Genomic DNA, 20908 nt, shown 5'->3' on the forward strand with positions numbered 1-20908 from the left:
TTATTTATTTTTAATTTAAATATTTCATGACAAAGTGTTTGCCTTGCATAAAATGTATTAACTGACCAGTTCAAATAAAAATAAAGTATGCTTTGTTTGTGACATCAATAAACCACCACAAAAGTATGAGGCTCACTCATCGAATGAGAGAAGGCTTTCACAAAGGGAAAGAATTATGAATCTGGACCTCACTGTTCCTTTACCTAAATGCAAAGGATTGTGACAAAGAATCCAGAATGTTCTTTCCATCCTAAGGCAATGTCTGGTTTTGATATTACGGGCCCTGCCCAACAGTCCACACCGGGCCATTTCTGACAGGGCTTGGCCTGGCATGACCTGTCGTCTCTGGGCTCCCCCTCCTCCCTGATACCCAGCCCTCAGTCCCTACCACAAATCCCGGGGGGCCCAGTGGCCATCCCAGCCTGCTGGCCTCTGTCCCCTGAGGCCAGGGAAGACAGAGCCCTTCTCCTCCGTGCCCACCTCATGTTCAGCCTCCCTGGAGACTGCCGCTGTGACTCACGTTACAGCCACTGCAAAAGGGCGCCAAGGCTAGCTCAGACTGCTGTCCAGGATGACGGAGCCTGGAGTCTTCTCGCGCCAGAGGCAACAGGGTTTCCAGGACATTTAGGGTAATAAAATCGCCTCTGTTAGGACCAGGTCCAGTCACATATTTCAGTTCTTACTTGTGTGCTCTCTGGCAGTCCCCCCCCAACCCCGATCCTTGTGCTGCCTTCGGAGTAGGCAGATGGGCAGTGGGTAGGCAGAGCCGCGGCAGCCAGAGCCCAATTTTAAAAGGAATCATGTGACATGTTGTCTCTGACTCTAAATTGGCAGAGACCTAGGGACAAGCAAGGAAAAACACAAGGAGATCACTCTCCCAAGGCTTCTAATCCTCGGGAATTGCATTTCTTTTTAAATATAAGTAATGTCAGCCTCTGTTGAGAGGTCTGTGGTGAACGCATTGCCAACGTGCACAGGAAGATTTCATTTTGCAGACGGGCCACGTGCCTAGAAAAGAAGTTTGTTATTTGGGGTTTTGGGGTTTTTGTTTTGTTTTGTTTTGTTTTTTGGTCACTCTGGACTTGGTACAACTCACAAAGGATATTAATATCCTTTGTTGGGAAGGAGCATCTAGTTTGGGAAAAGGCCTGTGCTGTCAAGGGAGCGGCAGCAGAAGAAACCTGACATGGGCCCTGCTATTGATAGGGCAGCTGGGCCTATGTCAACCTGGTCCCTAGCCCCTAGCTGGCGTCTGTGGGAAAACCCAGCAGAGAGGCTCGCACCACTTCACATCATAAGCCCTTCCCACAGGGCTGCCACTCCTGGAGACCTCGTAAATCCCGAGTCCTGGGCCGGGTCGTTGGAGCACAGGTTGCCAAGAGGCTGGACTCCCCTCCCAGGGGGCAAGCCACCAGACCTTTGCCTGATGGCCTGAGAAGGGTCTGTGCTTTTCCAGGAAGAACAGGAGGGATCTGGATCCTTGCCAGCCCCAAACAGCAGGGTGGGGGGATGGGGTACCTGGAATTCTAGGCAAGCGCTGATTAACATTTCAGACTCCATCCACAGAAGAGCAAACTGGGTTTCCAACTCTTCGACCACCTGGACCCCGCATTCTTCAGGGAGAACCAGCGTGTCGCTCACATCACGATCCGCAGAGCTCAGGATTCTCTGCAGCCTGGCAATCGCCGCAGGTGGGGGGCAGGCATCAGCTGTTCATCGGCAGACCCTGACGAACAAGACACATTTCTAAAACGAAATGGCGTAGGTAGTGCTCCAAACGTGGTCACGTTCTCTGGGTGACAATGTTCACATGTAGGGCAGGAGGCAGAACGAACAATGAAAATGACTGTTTCTCTCGGGACTAGTTCTGGCCACAGCAAACCTGCGAGGAGGGCAGGCTTATTCCCAGTCTCTCCGTGTCTGCTCCCCCCACCCCCTTTCATCTTCCCAGTCAGCATCAATACACACACACACCTTTCTTTCTGTTTGTTTCCCACACCCTGCTCCCCGACATCTGGTGGGGTCTGAGCCCTCAGTGGTGTCCCCGGCCTGCTCAGGGCGCCCACCTCCTCTCTCTCACAAGAGGCTTCCCACCCTGCGTACCCCATGCGGTGAACTTGCCCAAATACCAGAAACTCACTGGCTGCGAGAGCTTGAGAAGCTGTTGAAAGTCACGGAGATTCAGTTTCCTCCATCGTTGAAAAGAAAACATAGTATCTTCCTCCAAATGTCCTCGAAAAGATTAAACAAGACAATGGTGTGCACGAGTGTGGCGGTGCATGTGTGGAAATGTCCGAGTGCTTCTGTACTAGCCGGCAACGGCCAATGCCCAGAGTTCCCCACAGTACCCCCCTTGGCCTGGTTGTCCAGCGCCCCTCCTGGGACTCCTGCAGACCTCCCCGTGGATCAGCAGCTGTACGTAATGCCTAGCACTATGGAGGGGCAGGGGGGCTGCAAGACCCACTCAGTGCTAAGGCCCATGTTTGTTCTCATTCGTCGTCTGTCCATGCTGTGCCAGTTGTTAAAAATTTGTTCTTTCTCCTGGAGGCTAATAACCTTAAAAATTAAACTGCCAGTTCTTTTACTAGCAAATATGGGGTTATTAAGGAATAGCAGAGAATTGCACTCTAGGACATCAAACTACATCAAAACCGTAGGTAAGTCCAGGAAACAAAGGAGACGAATGCTCTTTTACAGAGGAAGCGGGAAGGTGGAAGGGCTGTTGTAAACTACAAGCCCACTGGAGTAAACTGGGGGTTTGAAGTATAGTGGCTTCTCATTGGCTGAGTTATGCCTGTCTCTCATTGGCTGGGCTGTTGCCGAGGGAAGAAGAAAGCCTTCTTTCCTCTTGCTGGGTTAGTCAAGTAGTACCCACATGCAAAACTCACCTTTTCCTATTGGATTAGCAATAGATGAGGAGCGGAAGGGTGTGAGAGCTCCTGGTGCAAACTCCTGACTCCATTTTAGTGAGATTTCCTTAATTCATTCTCAGAAGACAATGCGTTTGGATGTGCCTGTCTTGTAAGTTGACGCATAGACCACATAATTGTAAGGTGAGCTAAGGTCCGGAGGGGTAGCCCTTTAAACAGTGTAAACTGTTATCGATCCTTTATTTCTCCAAGGAATGAAGGAAAGGCTTTCTTAGGCACCTGGAGATAAGGTGAAAGGAGGGGGTTAAGGGCCCCTAATTGGGGAGCAAATTCAGGCTACTTTCTCTACTTTGTCTAGCATTCCACTTATCCCCCATCAGCATTTTAAATGCCTTGGATTCAAAGTGCAATGCTCCCCAGAAGCAAGCGTCTTCCATCAAGAAGAAAAGAAACGGCCACCACAGGTGGTCCGGCAGGGTCTCATTTGTCAGTGCCCTATACCATGGAAACCCAGACATGGAGGGTGGTGGGGGTGAGCATCAGACTCAAGACAGGAAGCCTGATTCTTAAGACTCAACTCCACAGAGTCTTACAGTGTGCCTGTGTGTCTGTGTGTGTGTCTCCATCAAGCCGCCTGAGTTTCTTTGAGCCTCCATTGTTGCTCATCCGTGAAACATGGATTAAAATTACCTGCCTGGTGGACCTCACAGGCTGATGAAAGATCAGAAGAGAACTGGTGCACAAAAAAGCTTTATAAATTGTGAATTGCTCTTCTAACATATGGTGTTATGCTAATCCACTCCATTCAGAAAGAAGCAGAGTGGGGAGTGAGGAGAAGTGACTCAGGAAGCTCAAGACAGGAATGAGGGCTGAAGAGCTAGTCAGCAACCTAAAATAGAATCGTTTGCAGAGCCTGGGGCCAGACTGCAGGGCCAGGCCGTCAGCAGCTGGCAGGCAGGAACTGCAGGCTGGCAGGGGCCCAGGCTACCTGCTCCCCACTCCCCCCTCTCCGTGTGGCCTGCGGGTTAGTGCCTGCAGCCCACGATGACTGCACTCGGGCCACTCGGGCCAGGTCAGTGCCGGCCAACGGCCACCGGCTCACAGGCAGGAAGTGGAGGGCAGGAATTCACAGTGGTTTCACTGTGAATTCAAACAGCTCTCCCTCTCTGGGAGATGTCCCCTCACTGCCAAACGTTGCCCTGGCCTCCTGCCCATATTCCCTACTAGCGAAATTAGCCTGCAAATGAAATCTACAAAGCACGCTGGCCCAGGAGACCATAGGCCCTGCCCATGTCCTCCCGCTCCCGGAGGGAAGCCAGCCCCTGCCCATCCTGCCTCAGCCGTGCTGCAGCCCTTTTGTTCCGAGGCAGGTAACAGACACCTGGACCCACAGGACTAAAGACAGAAGAACTACTGAGGGACTGGGGTCTGGAGGCAAGATGGCCTGCTTGGGCGTAACTAGGCAGGGATTTGATGTTTCACAAACAAACACCGCTCCAAGGCATTCCTGCTGCTTGCTCTGGCCAAGAAAAGCAAGGTAATAGCTCACGAACAGTGACCTCATCAGGAAAGCAGGCTCCCCAGTCTCTCACACAAACCCCACATCCCCAAACAACCCAGGAGACTGTTTGTCATGAAAAGTCCCAGAGTGGCCTGCCCTGTAGAGCGAGCAGGTGGCTAGTCTGGAAGTGGGCTGGGAGCAGGGAGGTAGCTTTTTTCCTGCTGTCTGGAGAAACCACCTTCCAAGGCAGAGGGGTAGGGGAGGGGGAGGGGGGATTTCCACCTCCGGGTCCTCCCTCCTGCCACAGCATAAAGAAACCAAAACAAAGCCAAAGCTCTTTGTCGTTTTGGCTCTCCTAGGGCCCCCGGCCAGGCTCTGAGCCATCAGCGCTCTGCTCCAACAGCCTCTGGGGAGCCGGGTGCTGTTGAGACCACTCAGCTTCATCCTGTTTCACTTCTCCCATCTGCTACTGTGTTCCTCCTCAGGATGTGGCGAGAGGTGGAGACTGGGGAAAGAAGTAGGACGTGGAGAGGAGAAGGGATGCCTGGATGCTCTGGTTATTTATTCTCTACTCCTCCAGCCTGAGGAGGGGAAGGGCAGAGAGCCATCCTGGCTTCAGAAACTGGAGAAACTCACTTGCAGTTCATTGCCCGGGGCTGTGTGCCAGGCGCTACCCGAAGCCACAGGCGAACACACATTTCTCCCCCGGCCCTCCAGCATGGTGTGGTAGACTTCTTTACGTTAAGATAAGTGCAGGCGTAAAAGCAAACACTTCTTGGGTGTTTACCACATGCCAGGCACTGTGCTAAGTGTTTAAAGTGCCTGAGCTCATGCAATAGTCCAACAGTGCTATAATTGCTCCCTCCGCTTAGAGAGTCCATTGCTTGTCTGAGACCTCGCAGCCATGGCTGGCCAGCCTGGACATAAACCCATTACATGTAGATGTCCAATTTGTACAGTGCTCTCAGGGGCCTTAACAGGGACAAGTGTCATGTGCCCGGCACGGGGGCTTTCACACACAAACACACTTGCCTTGCGGCTTGCCTTGAAGGGGCAGCAGAGGAGGCAAAATTCACTCAAATATCTCAGTTAAAGCCTGAGGTGTCTTTGGAAGGGTTGTATCAAACAAGATACATTATATATATTCTGTAAAATATGTAATATATAACATATTATTTTATATATAAAATAACACCCTACATATATTCATTCTTCCTCTTGCTCTTCCCTGCGTGGACAACCCAGTCCTAAGGTAGTCTGGCCCGGCAGAGCAAGCTAGGCCTCCATGCAGGGTGGGAGGGCAGAGCCACAGTGACCCAGAGAGAAGGCAGGTTGGACCTTTTGAGATAAAGGACACCACCGGGACAACTAGAGAAACACAAGTGGGGTATGCAGATAGATGGCAGCCATATATCCTTGTGAGTTTCCTGACTGGGTGCACCTGTTGGGGTTTTATAGGGGAACGTCTTTGTAGGGGGCACATGATGCCAGCAACTTACTCTTTTAAAATGTTTTTCATTACTTGTTTTACCTCTTTGTTTACTTTTCTTCCTTCAGCTAAGACAGCAGAAGAGATGATTTGTTGTTACATGTTACACTCAGCCACAAATGAAAACAGAATTAGTCCGGAAAGTCACAGGTCCAGGGCAAAGGACCAAAATGCACTGTGTTGGTGTAAGCAAGGTGAGCCTCTCAGAAATGGATGGATGTCCTAGATCCACTGAATTGACCTCTAGAAAGTAGGCATGCAGTCCAGCAATTTGTACCAGCGTCCCTGGCCTCTGGCTTTCCTTAGTTCTGCGGTGGCTTCCATGAGTGCACAAGCTGCTGGTTTACTTGGACTTATGCCTCATCTTTCTTCTTGTTCACTTCAGCCCGCACATTTCCTTCTTCCTCCATTTGGCTCTCATGGTGCAGAGGTTTCCAAGGAGATGGCGCTAAGGCCAAGAGATCCCCTTTTCATTTACTTTTAAAACAACCTAGTAATGCATAAATATGCTCTCACTGTGAAAAAACATCAAGCAATACCAAAGCTATTCATTAAAAAATGAAAGCATCCTTCCCTCCCTTTCAATATCAGTGCCTTTTTCAGAAGCCACCAGTATTATTGAGGTGGTATCTTCATAGAACACAAATGCGTGAGGGAGAGACTAGATCTTCAAGTCGAGAAAAAAAATTATAACTATTTGAGGTGATGGATATTAACTAAGCTTATTGTGGTGATCATCTTGTAACTTATACATATATCAGACCATTGTGTTGTACACCCTAAATAAATACCATGTTACATGTCGATTATATGCCAATAAAACTGAAAAAAATAGCCAAGAAAAAAATAATTTAAAAATTTGAATTCTCACTATAAAAACAAATGTTATTATTAAACTTTCATTACATTGGTTGTTAAAATCAAAAAAGTTTAATCAAATATACTTTGTTTTTGAAAAAAAACAAATATATAGGCAATTGATTTTACACGGTGCAGAGGAAAAAAGTTACTTGCATTGTGCTTTCAATTTCTCTGTAAGTTTGGGAGTGTTTCAAAATGTCTTAAAAATTAACAAGACAGCACACACAAACCAAACATGATCCGCAAAAGAAAATTTGCTCTTAGGTTGGAGGCCCCCAGGGCATAACTCTATGATCTCCTGCCATTAGAAGCACTAGAGTAAGGCTTTTTGGGGAGTCTGGACACACCCAGGCACACTGTTCAGAAATACCAGGTGCTCTGTGCTTCCCGGGGAGTGGCGGGTTCCCTCCTAGTGGATATATGCTTCCTGGGTCGCTTCACACCTTCCAACCTCCACTTGGGAGTTCCAGCAGAAAAGGTAACATAAGCAGCGATGCCTTGGCCTTCAGGTTCTCACTGCCTAGACACTACACCCCTGCCTCTACCCACCATTCCCACAGCAAACAGCTCCCATGGCTCCTGCCTGCAGGGGCTCGTCACGCTTTATTGATTGCAATAGACAATCACTCTAAAGAAGAAATGGTCATTGTACTCTGGGTTTCCTCTGCAAAGGCGGGGACTTTTCTAGCACTAGTTAATATTGCTGGACAAAGGTCAGGGGAGGGAGGGAAGTATGAAAAAGTGCCAAGTCTAACGGTGGTGTCCCCAGCTCGCGACTGTCCTGGCTCCTAAAGTGTCATCCCTATACAACGTCCGCACCATGAAGACGGCGCCTACCTGCTTCTCTGGGTTCAGGGCAAAGGGCGTGGATACTTTCCACATTTCTGATCATCTTTTCTGTTGGATAGTCTTTCATTTTAAGGACCAAGAGAAGGGTAGAAACTCCACTGTTCCTGACCAGAACCACAGCTAATATTCAGAGGGAGGAAATGCTGCCTGGTGTTCCAGCCTATTACTCAGCAGGTGAGCTGGTTGCGAAAGACAGTGGTTGTAGTCCCAGTGTCCAGGGCAACAGCACAAACAGTGTATGCGAGGGTGTTCAGGTCAGTGCCCCAGGCTCCCTCACATAAAATTCCTGTATCATGTGTGCTGGGAGTGGGCAGGGCACAGAATAAAACAGGTAGGCTTCTTGATGTGAGAACATTTCCCCAGCCTCGGAACACCTCTAGGGCCCTTACATTGCCTGGAAATGCAATGAATACAAAACCATGGCCTTAATTCCCACCCAAGTCATCTGCATAGGATCTCCAGAATGAAGCCCCTTCCTCACATGAAACTTGGATTTGTGACAGGGACATAAGAAGCAACATCCCCCGCTACAATTTAATACTGAGTTTTGAAGTACCATCTCTGCCTTCCCTGTACGACAACCAAATGCAAAAGTGATCCTAAGGAAACACCAAATTGCCCAGCGCCTGTATTGGAATTACTGGGCAAGCAAGAGGAATAGGACGTTAGGAAATGCGAGCTAGTGAGTTCAGGGAATCAGATGTGAGAATGTGTGATGGCAGTCAGGAAGAAAAATAGGAAAGACCAGGAGTTTAAAGAAGCTTAGAATCGGAAAGCAGGATGATTTCAGAAAGGAGAAACTGACCATTCAGCAAACTGTGCCAGACACAGAGAATGCAAAAATGAAAAAGACAGTCCCCGCCCTTGAAGACTGAAGCAGTCTAGTGGAAGATACTGACATAAACCAGTTCAAAAACCAGCTGATCCAAGTCACAGTGGAGGCGTTCAGAGGCTAAGGGAAGATAAAGGAGTGAGCATCTGACCAGGGGAGTCAGGGACATTTAAGGTGGGTACTGAAAGGATGAGGACAAGTTTTGCCAAGAAAGGGAAAGGGCCTGAGCGCCTTCCAAAGGTAAGTCAGTTACAAAAAACTTGAAGGAAAGGGCAAAGAAACCAGCTCAAGGAGACTTCTCTTACTGTGAAAGCAGGTAGCATTCCTGGGCAAGATGTTTGGACTCTTTGTCATGGGGTTTAGAAATGACACTACAGGTCAACGTGAACTTGAGGGGATGGTGAGCAGGGAGAAAGACGGAGAATGATCTTGATCATACTTTGCAGATAATCAGAGGCTTTCACCTCAGATTACTTGCCTATTAAATAGGGATAATAATATATACGGTAAGGATAGCCAATTATCTAACATGTTTTTTGGGGGGGGGTGTTCACTAAATGATAATTTTTTTTAAGTAGGAACCTAATAAATACTTGGTGGTTTTTTTAATTTAAATTCAATTAATTAGCATACACTGTATTATTAGTTTCAGAGGTAGAGGTCAGTGATTCATAGGTCTTATATAACACCCAGTGCTCATTACATCACGTGCCCTCCTTAATGTCCATCACCTAGTTACCCCATCCCCCCACCTCCCTCCCCTCCAGCAACCCTCAGTTTGTTTCCTATGATTAAGAGTCTCTTATGCTTTGTCTCCCTTTCTGATTTCATCTTGTTTTATTTTTCCCTCCCTTCCCCTATGATCCTCTGTTTTGTTTCTTAAATTCCACATATGGGTGAGATCATATAGTATTTGTTTTTCTCTGGTTGACTTATTTCACTTAGCATAATACCCTCTAGTTCCATCCACATTGTTGTAAATGGCAAGAATTCGGGGGTTTTGATGGCTGAGTAGTATTCCATTGTATATATGTACCACATCTTCTTTATGCATTCATCTGTCGATGGACATCTGGGTTCTTTCCATAGTTTGGCTATTGTGGACATTGCTGCTATAAACATTGGGTGCAGGTGCCCCTTTGGATCAATACATTTGTATCTTTGAGGTAAATACATAGTAGTGCAATTGCTGGCTCGTAGGGTAGCTCTATTTTCAACTTTTTGAGGAACCTCCATACCGTTTTCCACCGTGGCTGCACCAGTTTGCATTCCCACCAACAGCGCAAGAGGGTTCTCCTTTCTCCACATCCTTGCCAACACCTGCTGTTTCTTATGTTGTTATTTTAGCCAATTTGACAGGTGTGAGGTGGTATCTCATCATGGGTTTGAATTTTATTTCCCTGATGATGAGAGATGTTGAGCATCTTTTCATGTGTCTGTTAGTCATCTGGATGTCTTCTTTGGAAAAGTGTCTATTCATGTCTTCTGCCCATTTCTTAGCTGGATTGCTTGTTGAGTTTGATAAATTCTTTATAAATTTTGGACAATCATCCTTTATCAGATGTGTCATTTGCAAATATCTTCTCAACTGATCATTTTAATACAGAGAACATTTGGTTTTGATTTCATAATTCTACAAGAGCAAAAATATAAATTTATGCTTGATTTTATGTTAGTAACTAATTACACTACTTTCAAAATAATTTCAAAATGATTTAAATTGTCATGGGATAGGTGTGGAGCAAGAGGATGTCCCTCCTTCCTTAAAATAAATCTATGCATTATTGAAAGTTTAGAAACACTGCTTGAAGGGGAGCAGAGTGGACCACAGTAGGGTGGGCATCTGTGTTAGTTTGCTAGGGCTGCCGTAACGAAGTGCCACAGGCTGGGTGGCTTCGACAACAGAAATTGATTGTTTCACAGTTCTGGAGACTAGAAATCTGAAGTAAAAATATCAGTAAGATCGATTTCTTCTGAGGGATACGAAGGAAGGCTCTGTTCCAAGCCTCTCTCTTTGGCTTGTAGATTGTGGTTTTCCCTCCCCATCTCTTCACACCATCTTCCCTTCAATTGTGTCCAAATTCCCCCTCTTATGAGGACATGCTATACTGAAGTAGGGCCCACCCTAATGTCCTCATTTAACTTGATTACCTCTGTAAAGACCCTATCCCCAAATAAGGTCACATTCTGAGGTACTGGGAGGTGGGACTTCAATATGTGACTTTTGGGGGGGGACAGAGTTCAGCCCATAACAGCATCATTCCCCTGAAATTAGGCTCCATGTCCTTTGTCCAGAGTTTCTTCTACTAAGAGGCACAACCAGCCATGGGGTCACATTTTTTTCCGTGGGCCAGGGTGTCACTGAGTGCCATGCTCTGGGCAAGGGCCTCCATCACTGCAACTACAAGCACCAAGCCTTGCAGCTACCCGCCCCTCCATTTAGGAGATCCCTTAAGTGAAGAGAGAGCCCAAAAGTAACATAGGCCAGAAAGGAACAGGGACAATATACGGAAACAGTGACTTTACAGGCAATACAATGGCACTAAATCCATATCTTTCAGTAGTTACTCTGAATGTAAGTGGGCTACATGCCCCAGTCAAAAGACACAGGGTATCAGATTGAATAAACAAGTAGGACCCATAGATATTCTGTCTGCAAGAGACTTGTTTTTGACCCAAAGACACCTCTAGATTGAAAGTGAGGGGGTAGAAAATCATTTATCATGCTAATGGATACCAAAAGAAAGCTAGGGCAGCAATCCTTATATCAGACAAGTAAGATTTTAAACCAAAGACTGTAACAAAAGATGAAGAAGGGCACTATATCATAATTAAGGGTCTATCCAACCAGGAGATCTAACTGTAGATATTTATGCACCTGACATGGGAGCAGCCAATTATACAAACCAATTAATAACAAAATTAAAGAAACATACTGATAATAGTAGGGGACTTTAACACCCCACTCACTGTAACAGACAGATCATCTAATCAGAAGATCAACAAGGAAACAAGGGCTCTGAATGACACATTGGACCAGGTAGACTTCACAGATATATTCAGAGCATCCCATCCTAAAGCAACAGAATACACATTCTTCTCAAGCGCTCATGGAACATTCTCCAGAACAGATCACATACTGGGTCGCAGATCAGGTCTCAACCAGTACCAAAAGACTGGGGTCACTCCCTGCATATTTTCAGACCACAATGCTTTGAAACTTGAACTCAATCTGAAGAGGAAATTTGGAAAGAACTCAAATACACAGAGGTTAAAGAGCATTCTACTAAAGAATGAATGGGTGAACCAGGGAATTAAAGAAGAATTTAAAAAGTTCATGGAAACAAATGAAAATGAAAACATAACTGTTCAAAACCTTTGGGATGCAGCAAAGGCAGTCCTAAGAGGGAAGTATATAGCAATACAAGCCTTTCTCAAGAAACAAGAAAGGTCTCAAATACACAACCTAACCTTACACCTAAAGGGGCTGGAGAAAGAACAGCAAATAAAGCCTAAACCCAGCAGGAGAAGAGAATTAATAAAGATTAGAGCAGAAATCAATGAACTAGAAACCAAAGAACAGTCGAACAGATCAAGGAAAGTAGGAGCTGGTTCTTTGAAAGAATTAATAAGATTTATAAACCCTTGACCAGACTTATCAAAAAGAAAAGAGAAAGGACACAAATAAATAAAATCATGAATGAAAGAGGAGAGATCACAACCAACACCAAAGAAATACAAACAATTATAAGAACATATTACGAGCAATTATATGTCAACAAATGAGGCGATCTGGAAGAAATGGATGCATTCCTAGAGACATATAAATTACTAAAACTGAACCAGGAAGAAATAGAAAACCTGAACAGACCTATAATCAGCAAGGAAATTGAAGCAGGAATCAAAAATCTCCTAACAAACAAGAGTCCAGGGCCAGATGGCTTCCCGGGGGAATTCCACCAAACATTTAAAGAACACTTAATACCTACTCTTCTGAAGCTGTTTCGAAAAATAGAAGTGGAAGGAAAACTTCCAAACTTTTTCTATGAGGCCAGCATTACTTTGATCCCAAAACCAAAGACCCCACAAAAAGAAGAATTACAGACCAATATCCCTGATGCACATAGATGAAAAAATTCTCACCAAGGTACTAGCCAATAGGATCCAACAGTACATTAAAAGGATTATTTACCACGAACAAGTGGGATTTATTCCTGGGCCGCAAGGGTGGTTCAGCCTCTGCAGACTCCCCACTGAGTGGGGATTCCCAAAGCAGGGCTCAATCACAGGACCCTGGGATCATGACCTGAGCCGAAGGCAGACACTTAACTGACTGAACTGCCCAGTGACCCCATACAGCATCCTTTCTTGCTTAAACTCTTCATAGTGTAGGGATAGAGGAAACATATCTTAATATCATAAAAGCCACATGTGAAAAGCCCACAACAAATATCATTCTCTATGGGGAAAAATTGAGAGCTTTTCCCCTAAGACCAGGAACACAGCAGGGATATCCTCCTAGCCTCAGCAATCAGACAGCAAAAAGAAATAAAAGGCGTCCAAATCGGCAAAGAAGAAGTCAAACACTCACTCTTGGCAAATGACATGATACTCTATGTGGAAAACTCAGAGACTCCACCCACAAATTGCTAGAACTCATACGGGAATTCAGCAGCATGGCAGGATATAAAATCAATGCACAGACATCAGTTGCATGTCTATACACTAACAATGAGACAGAGGAAAAAGAAATTAAGGAGTTGATCCCATTTACCATTGCACCAAAACCCCTAAGATACCTAGTAATAAACAACAAAAGAGGCAAAGAATCCGTACTCAGAACTATAGAACACTCGTGAAAGAAACTGAGGCAGACACAAAGAAATGGGAAAATGTTCCATACTCATGAATTGGAAGAACAAATATTGTTAAAATGTCTATGCTACCTAGAGCAATCTGTACATTAAATGCAATCCCTATCAGAATACCATCAACTTTTTCACAGGGCTGTAACAAATAATCCTAAAATTTGTATGGAACCAGAAAAAAACCCTGAATAGCCAAAGGAATGTTGAAAAAGAAAACCAAAGCTGGTGACATCACAATTCCAGACTTCAAGCTTTATTACAAAGCTATAATCATCAAGACAGTATGGTACTGGCACAAAAACAGACACACAGATCAGTGCAACAGAATAGAGAACCCAGAAATGGACCCTCACTATGTGGTTAACTAATCTTCAACAAAGCAGGAAAGAATGGAAAAAAGTCTCTTCAACAAATGGTGTTGGGAAAATTGGACAGCCACATACAGGACACTGAAACTGGACCACATCCTTACACCATACACAAAAATCAATTCAAAATGGATGGAAAACCTAAATATGAGACAGGAATCCACCAAAATCCTAGAGGAGAACACAGGCAGCAACCTCTGTGACTTTGGCCACAACTTCTTGCTAGACACGTCTCCAAAGGCAAGGGAAACAAAGGTAAAAATGAACTATTGGGACTTCATCAAGATAAAAAGCTTTTGCACAGCAAAGGAAACAGTCAACAAAACCAAAAGACAGCTGACAGAATGGGAGAAGATATTTGCAAATGCCTTATCAGATATAGGCCTAGTATCCAAAATCTTTAAGAACTTATCAAACTCATCACCCAAAGAACAAATAATCCAGTCAAGAAATGGGCAGGGGGCGCCTGGGTGGTGCAGTAGTTAAGCATCTGCCTTCGGCTCAGGGTGTGATCCCGGCGTTATGGGATCGAGCCCCACATCAGGCTCCTCCGCTATGAGCCTGCTTCTTCCTCTCCCACTCCCCCTGCTTGTGTTCCCTCTCTCGCTGGCTGTCTCTATCTCTGTTAAATAAATAAATAAAATCTTTTAAAAAAAAAATGGGCAGAAGATATGAACAGACATTCCTGCAAAGAAGACATAGGAATGGCCAGCAGACACATGAAAAGAGGCTCAACATCACTCGGCAACAGGGAAATACAAATCAAAACCACAATGAGATACCACCTCGCACCAGTCAGAATGGCTAAAATTAACCATTTGGGAAACAACAGATGTTGGCGAGGATGTGGAGAAAGGGTCTTGAAGGGTGATGGGGATTAAGGAGGGCCATTGTTGTGATGAGCACTGGGTGTTGTATATATGTGATGAATCACTGAATTCTACTCCAGAAACCAATATTGCACTGTATGTTCACTACCTAAAATTTCAATTAAAAAAAGATTATCTGTTGAGGGGCGCCTGGGTGGCACAGCGGTTAAGCATCTGCCTTCAGCTCAGGGCGTGATCCCAGCATTATGGGATCGAGCCCCACATCAGGCTCCTCTGCTGGGAGCCTGCTTCTTCCTCTCCCACTCCCCCTGCTTGTGTTCCCTCTCTCGCTGGCTGTCTCTATCTCTGTCGAATAAATAAATAAAATCTTTAAAAAAATAAAAATAAAAATAAAAAATAAAAAAAGATTATCTGTTGAAATAAAATTACAGAATTTAAAAATTCTTGTGGCAATGTTGGTGGCTTCACTTTGAGGAAAATTACCCTAAAGAATTTATATGCTGGGGAGACTGTGTCACATAGAGCGATGCCAGTGGGTGGTCATCAGTGAAAAGTCCCAGGAATCATAGACTCAGAGGACACCTGGATCGTGCATTAATGCTGGTATGTCTTTAAAAAAACAACTTCTCTGTTTCCCTGTAGAGAATCTTCTAGACATTGAGAAACTGTTAGCTTCCCACAGCTCAGGGCCTGTAGTCAAATGTTGAAACTCTGAGCAAGTAGCAGGCTGTAGAGGAGATATTTGGGGTGGAGATAGGCAGGCTCCCCATGTGTGCTTGTCCCCCTCCATAGTCACTGTGCCTCTTTTGTAGCAAATTCACAGGCTTGGTTTCACAGAATAAATAAGTAGATAGACAATTTTTAAAGTACCCCATGTGTTATGGGCGGAATTGTGTTCCCCCAAATTCATATGTCGAACTTCCTAGTACGTCAGAATGTAGCTATATTTAGAGATGGGGTCTTTACACAGGTGATAAAAGTTAAATGAGGTAATAAGGCTGGGACCCTCTTTCAATAGCACTTACAAGAAGAGAGACACCAGGGCTGCAAGACACAGAGGAAGGGCCATGTGAGGACACAATGGGAAGCCGGCCATCTGCTAGTTAAGGAGAGAGACCTCGCGAGAAACCAAACCTGTTGACAACTTGATTTCAAACTTCTAGCCTCCAGAACTGTGAGAAAACAAACTTCTGTTGTTTAAACCACCCAGTCCGTGGTGGTTTGTTGTAACAGCCCCAGCAAATTAATCCCCCCCTACATGGATGACCTCTCTCAGAGCCAGTATCCCCCAGCACACTATTTGTTCATGACGTGGGTGGGTGTCCGACCACCCGGCAGAGAGCATCGTGCTGGCCGCTTCGGGAGTTGTTGAAATCGGGGTGGGATAGTTGTCGAAACGTCTTATCTCCCCTACCAAACTGTAATTCCGGAGAGGCCGGGACGTGCCTCACTCTGCTGCGAACAAGAGCACGCAGGAGTCTCTCAACCAGTATTTGTTGGATATATGAATGAAGAATAGAAACAGGATGTAATCTAACTTTATATTTAGAAATAGATAAAGAGGGGCGCCTGGGTGGCTCAGTCGTTAAGCGTCTGCCTTCGGCTCAGGGCGTGATCCCGGCGTTCTGGGATCGAGCCCCACATCAGGCTCCTCCGCTGGAAGCCTGCCTCTTCCTCTCCCACTCCTCCTGCTGTGTTCCCTCTCTTGCTGGCTGTCTCTCTCTCTCTCTCAAATAAAAAAATAAAAATCTTAAAAAAAAAAAAGAAATAGATAAAGAATGACACTAAAACGTGCATAATATGATCTTTGAATATGGGATTATGTATGATTTAACTTTTGTTACTTTTACATCAGTGTTTTCTTTACCACCCACGATAAATTCGTATTATTATAATAAGATAAAAGAAGGGATATTTTATTTTGCTTTGCTTGTTGTGTTTGAGTATCCAGAGCTGTTGCTCACGGAGACACTGACAACAGAATTTAAGCTCATTCGCTTGCTGATGGCACCTTGAGGGAAAGACGGACCCTGGGGAAGACCTGAGCCACAGGGACTTCTCCCTTGGTTCCCCGAGACCAGCCGCTTTCACTTAGAATAAAGTCCCCAAATCATCTGCCAGCCCTAAGTCATGCAGTGTGGAGAGAACGTCCAATATCCAAGGTAGGCTGAGAGGGAGCCGGGATTGGACACCAGGGCCTAGGTGGTGCCTACATTGGAGGCCATAGACAAACCTTCTAGATAGTCATGTTGGGTGGTCCAGGGAGATGAGGACTGCGTCCATTCATGGAGCTTCATAAGGATTTGGTCACCCTGTCTCCCAAGAAATACGTTAAAAGTTTACACAGACCACGGCTCACTCTTGGGCAAATTCAGCATCTATTGTGTAACATAAATGTCCAGAACCCTCCAGCCAAAATGATCTCTTACTTTATCCAACAAGAAGCCCTCAAATCCCCACTGCCAGAAGCCACCCGTCGGGTCAGGCATTACCTACAGAAGGATCCGAGGGAAGCAGCTTGTTAATGCATTAGCACGTTGGCGCTCAGCAGAGAGTCCCAAGGGATTGAGATGAAGGTATTCCACGTTGTGATCCAAGGAAGAAGTTGAGCAGTATCTATCATAGTGCTTCTCAAACATGAGCAATGCACAGACCCCTCTTAAAGAACAAAATCACTTGTATCCCCAGTACTGACCCAATGTATTGTTATTGTAAGGCAACTTGAATATGTACAAACAGACAATTAGTTAGGAAAATAAGCTTAAAATATGGAAATGTATGTTGACTATGGAAAACATAAATACCAATAAAATCCAAATTACTCTATTGCTTTAATGTGACAAATTGAACTGCTTTGCTGAAGTTAATTCACCGCACACCACAGGAATGCAGGGCTGATCACTGCAGCACAGTTATCACGCTGGAGAAACGTGAACACGTGGTGGTCCGACACCTTCTACCTGAAACACCACGAAGCCTCCACTGTACCAGCTACTGGCCAATCCGGCCTTCTCTTGGCTCCAACATGTCGCTTACATATTCCATCTCCCTCCATCCTTTTTCTATCAGATGATTAAAGATATTCTTACCAACCGGACACAGATGCCATTATAAGCATCATTAACAAAACCCTGACACTGAGAAGGGATGGTCATAAGTTCAGTAACAAGGCAATTAACCCCATCACCAAGGAGATGTTAGATTATCACAAATGAAAGCACGTATTTTAAAGTTCTCATTGATAACTCTGTTGGATCTTCAGTTTGAGAAACTCTTATTCAGTTTATTCAGCACTACTATACAGAGAAAATAAACTCAAGTGGAGAACAAAGTTGGAGGATACTTTAAAAAGAAAGCAGCAAAAGACTATGATTGGGCGCCTCAAGAAGTTCAAAAAGAGCAGAAGGAATTGAAAGAAGTTGGGGGATGTAAATGGAGAGAAAAAACAAACAAAAGTTATCTAGTTTGATTATTGAAGATGATGATAGTTTGGGGTTTGGTTTTGGCTACGACTACCTCTGGATTTATCCTAACCATCTTATTATAAAGTAGTAGTTAAAACATGTGGTTGAATCAGACACCCCTGAGACAGCTTCCAGTTCCATAACTTCCCACGTAAACGCAGGAAGTAGGTTGGCCTCTCTAAATCTCAGCTTCTATCTCTGCAAATGGGAACAATAATTTTACCTTCCTCAAAGGATTGTTTTGAGGATTCATTTAAATAACCCATGTTAAAAAAATCACTAATACACTGCATGGCACACAGTAAGTGCTCCGTTAGTAACTGCTTTTCACGTCAGATTTATTTTAGCCACATTGACCGTAAGACTAGGCAAAGGACTTTAGAATACCTAATTAAATAGCGGATAAACATGCATTTGATCTTAGATTTTAAAGTATTTTTCTTCGGGGCGCCTGGGTGGCACAGCGGTTAAGCGCCTGCCTTCAGCTCAGGGCGTGATCCTGGCGTTATGGGATCGAGCCCCACATCAGGCTCCTCTGCTATGAGCCTGCTTCTTCCTCTCCCACTCCCCCTGCTTGTGTTCCCTCTCTCACTGGCTGTCTCTATCTCTGTTGAATAAATAAATAAAATCTTTAAAAAAATAAAATAAAAAAATAAAGTATTTTTCTTCATACATATTCATAACATTTTATAAAACATGCTGACATTATTTATTAAAGTTTATGTCAACAAACACTTACTATCAAACAGTATCCAAAAGATCTATCTAAATCTGTACCATTTGCCGATGATTGGCTTCTCACAGATCAAGTCACCAGACCAGGTCTCCTTAAAACCACGTTTCAGAATTGTGTAGAATTTTTATCTTTAAATTACTTCGCTTTGTTAAATGCATTTTAAATATTCAGCAGGGGGGAAAGATAAAACTTGTTTTACATGTTTTAAAGAATTGGGTAATTGCTGGGTTACTTAAGCACATGATTTGATACAAAACAACTCTTACAGGAAACAGATGCCAAAATTAGTAGAAACATGATTTCCAAGGAAATAATTTTTGGCTGGGAAAAAAAAAGAGTCACCGGAACCAAGTCAAGAGATAGGCTCCTGTGTGTGTTCTGTGTGTGTGTGTGTGTGTGTGTGTGTGTGTGTGTGTCTTCTCCTCCAGAAGAGGAAATGTGAAATAGTACTACATCTAGGAAAAGAGAATGTAAGGGCTTCCTTGAGATGAGCAGGTTAGTTTTACCAAGAGCAGCATTAGGGGGTTGGGAGGAAGCGAAATCCCAAGTGCAGTTACGAAGAAGGACGACCACCACCAATTCCCAAGGAGAGCAACACAAAGGCTAAAATCCATGTGACTTGCAAGAGGTCGCAGGCAGCCAGTGGCCCAGGCCTTACAGGAAATGAGAGAAATCGCAGCTTGGAAGTAAAAGGGAACACAAAAGTAAATTAAAATTATATAAACTTTGAAATATGTATTTTAATGGATAACTTGAATTTATTATATGAGTGGCCCTATATATTAATTCTACTCCAAAGTAAAATTCTTTTTTTGAAAGTAGTTAATTACCGTGTACATTCAAGCAAAATAAGAAAAATAATTTATTTATATGGATTATCTGAATATTGAAAACAAAGTCATTCTTGGTACATACTTATGTAGTTTGATCAGTTACTTAGTCATATCTTTCTTACTGAAATATTTTGAAGAGTGTATTTTTTATTACACTCATATGTTTTAATTAGTTTATGGAGTTCCCTCAATTTTCTGCAAAGTTATATCTTATGATTAATAAATTTTAAATGGTGTACATCTTCAATTGATTCCTCTGTGGACAACATTATCTTTAGTTAGGAAATACCCTCTACAGGTGCCAAAGTACCTGGTACACTGAGAACAAATTCTGCTAAATATAAAGAGTCATAGTTCTAATTTTTTCTACATTGAAATGTGTAAATAATTCAGACCAAATATTTTTGTGGAATTATCATTTTTCATAAGGTCAAAATACATTTCTTTAACAAATATTTTTATAAATGCTGCAAAATTATCAGCCTTCTAGTTGTCATTCTATTCCACTTCAGAATCTAAGTTCATTCAATAAAAAGTAGGGGTTTGTCAAAAGACCCCACAAGTCAAAATCCTCCAAGGCACAAACACAATTATAGATTTTTTAAATTAAAACTTTTACAACACTTAAGCCCTCTGTGTTTAACTGTTCGATCGCTTCTTTGCCTTGTAAGGGTAAATTTCACTATCTTCCTGTTTGCGACTTTGTTTTCAATAGCTGCAATTTGTTAAAATTTTCCAATACTGAAGTTCTTTGGTCCTTCATTGAATACCTTGATTAAACATTTAAAACTGGTTTTAATCTAAATGCAGGACTTATTTACCAAAAACGTTTCTTCTGCTACTAACGAAGCCACTACATTAATATCAGTGGTTTCACTTTTTGAGTATATACAAGAAAACCAGGAATTAAAAGTGAGTGAAATTCATCTAGAAGAAATGGCATTTGATCTAATGAAAAGTCACACTTCACTGAATGATACATACGTGTATCTTCGGCAGCTGTACCATCCTTCTGTCCAGTCTTATTAAAATTAAAACAAACTTTTGGGGTACCTGGGTGGCTCAGTCTGTTGAGCTTCAGACTCTTGGCTTCTGCTCTGTTCATGATCTCGGGGGTCATGTGATCAAGCTGTGGGTGGGGCTCTGTGCTCCGGGGAGTCTGTTCCGCTCCCCTTCTCCCTCTGCCTCTCCCCTCCACTTGCACACACTCTCTCTCTAAAATAAATAAATAAATCTTTAAAAAAGCTAAAACAAACTTTGGAGGTAGATGCTGATGTATTCTCAGCAAACGTGTATCTTCTGCTTTCCCTGTGGCCACAAATGGCCCTCCGCTGGGGACAACAAATGCCAACAAACACTTTGCTCAAGTTACATGTTCATTATCAGTTACCTTGAGACACAGAAATC

The 20908-nt window shown here is 43.9% G+C and overlaps 1 long non-coding RNA gene across 1 annotated transcript in view; it reads right to left on the bottom strand.

The window, feature by feature from the left end:
- The window catches only part of LOC121101754, a 23316-nt gene extending 2707 nt beyond the window's left edge, over positions 1-20609 (bottom strand). The window contains exons 1-4 of the long non-coding RNA XR_005833790.1: positions 20486-20609; positions 2889-3149; positions 2141-2232; positions 1519-1726 (exon numbers count right to left, since the gene is read on the bottom strand). This is a non-coding gene — a long non-coding RNA (uncharacterized LOC121101754). The remainder of the gene's footprint in view (positions 1-1518; positions 1727-2140; positions 2233-2888; positions 3150-20485) is intronic.
- Between the last annotated feature and the right edge of the window lie 299 nt (positions 20610-20908).

The sequence above is a fragment of the Ursus maritimus genome, unplaced genomic scaffold (genome assembly GCF_017311325.1).
Source record: "Ursus maritimus isolate PB19 unplaced genomic scaffold, ASM1731132v1 scaffold_9, whole genome shotgun sequence".
NCBI classification, from domain to species: Eukaryota; Metazoa; Chordata; class Mammalia; order Carnivora; family Ursidae; genus Ursus; species Ursus maritimus.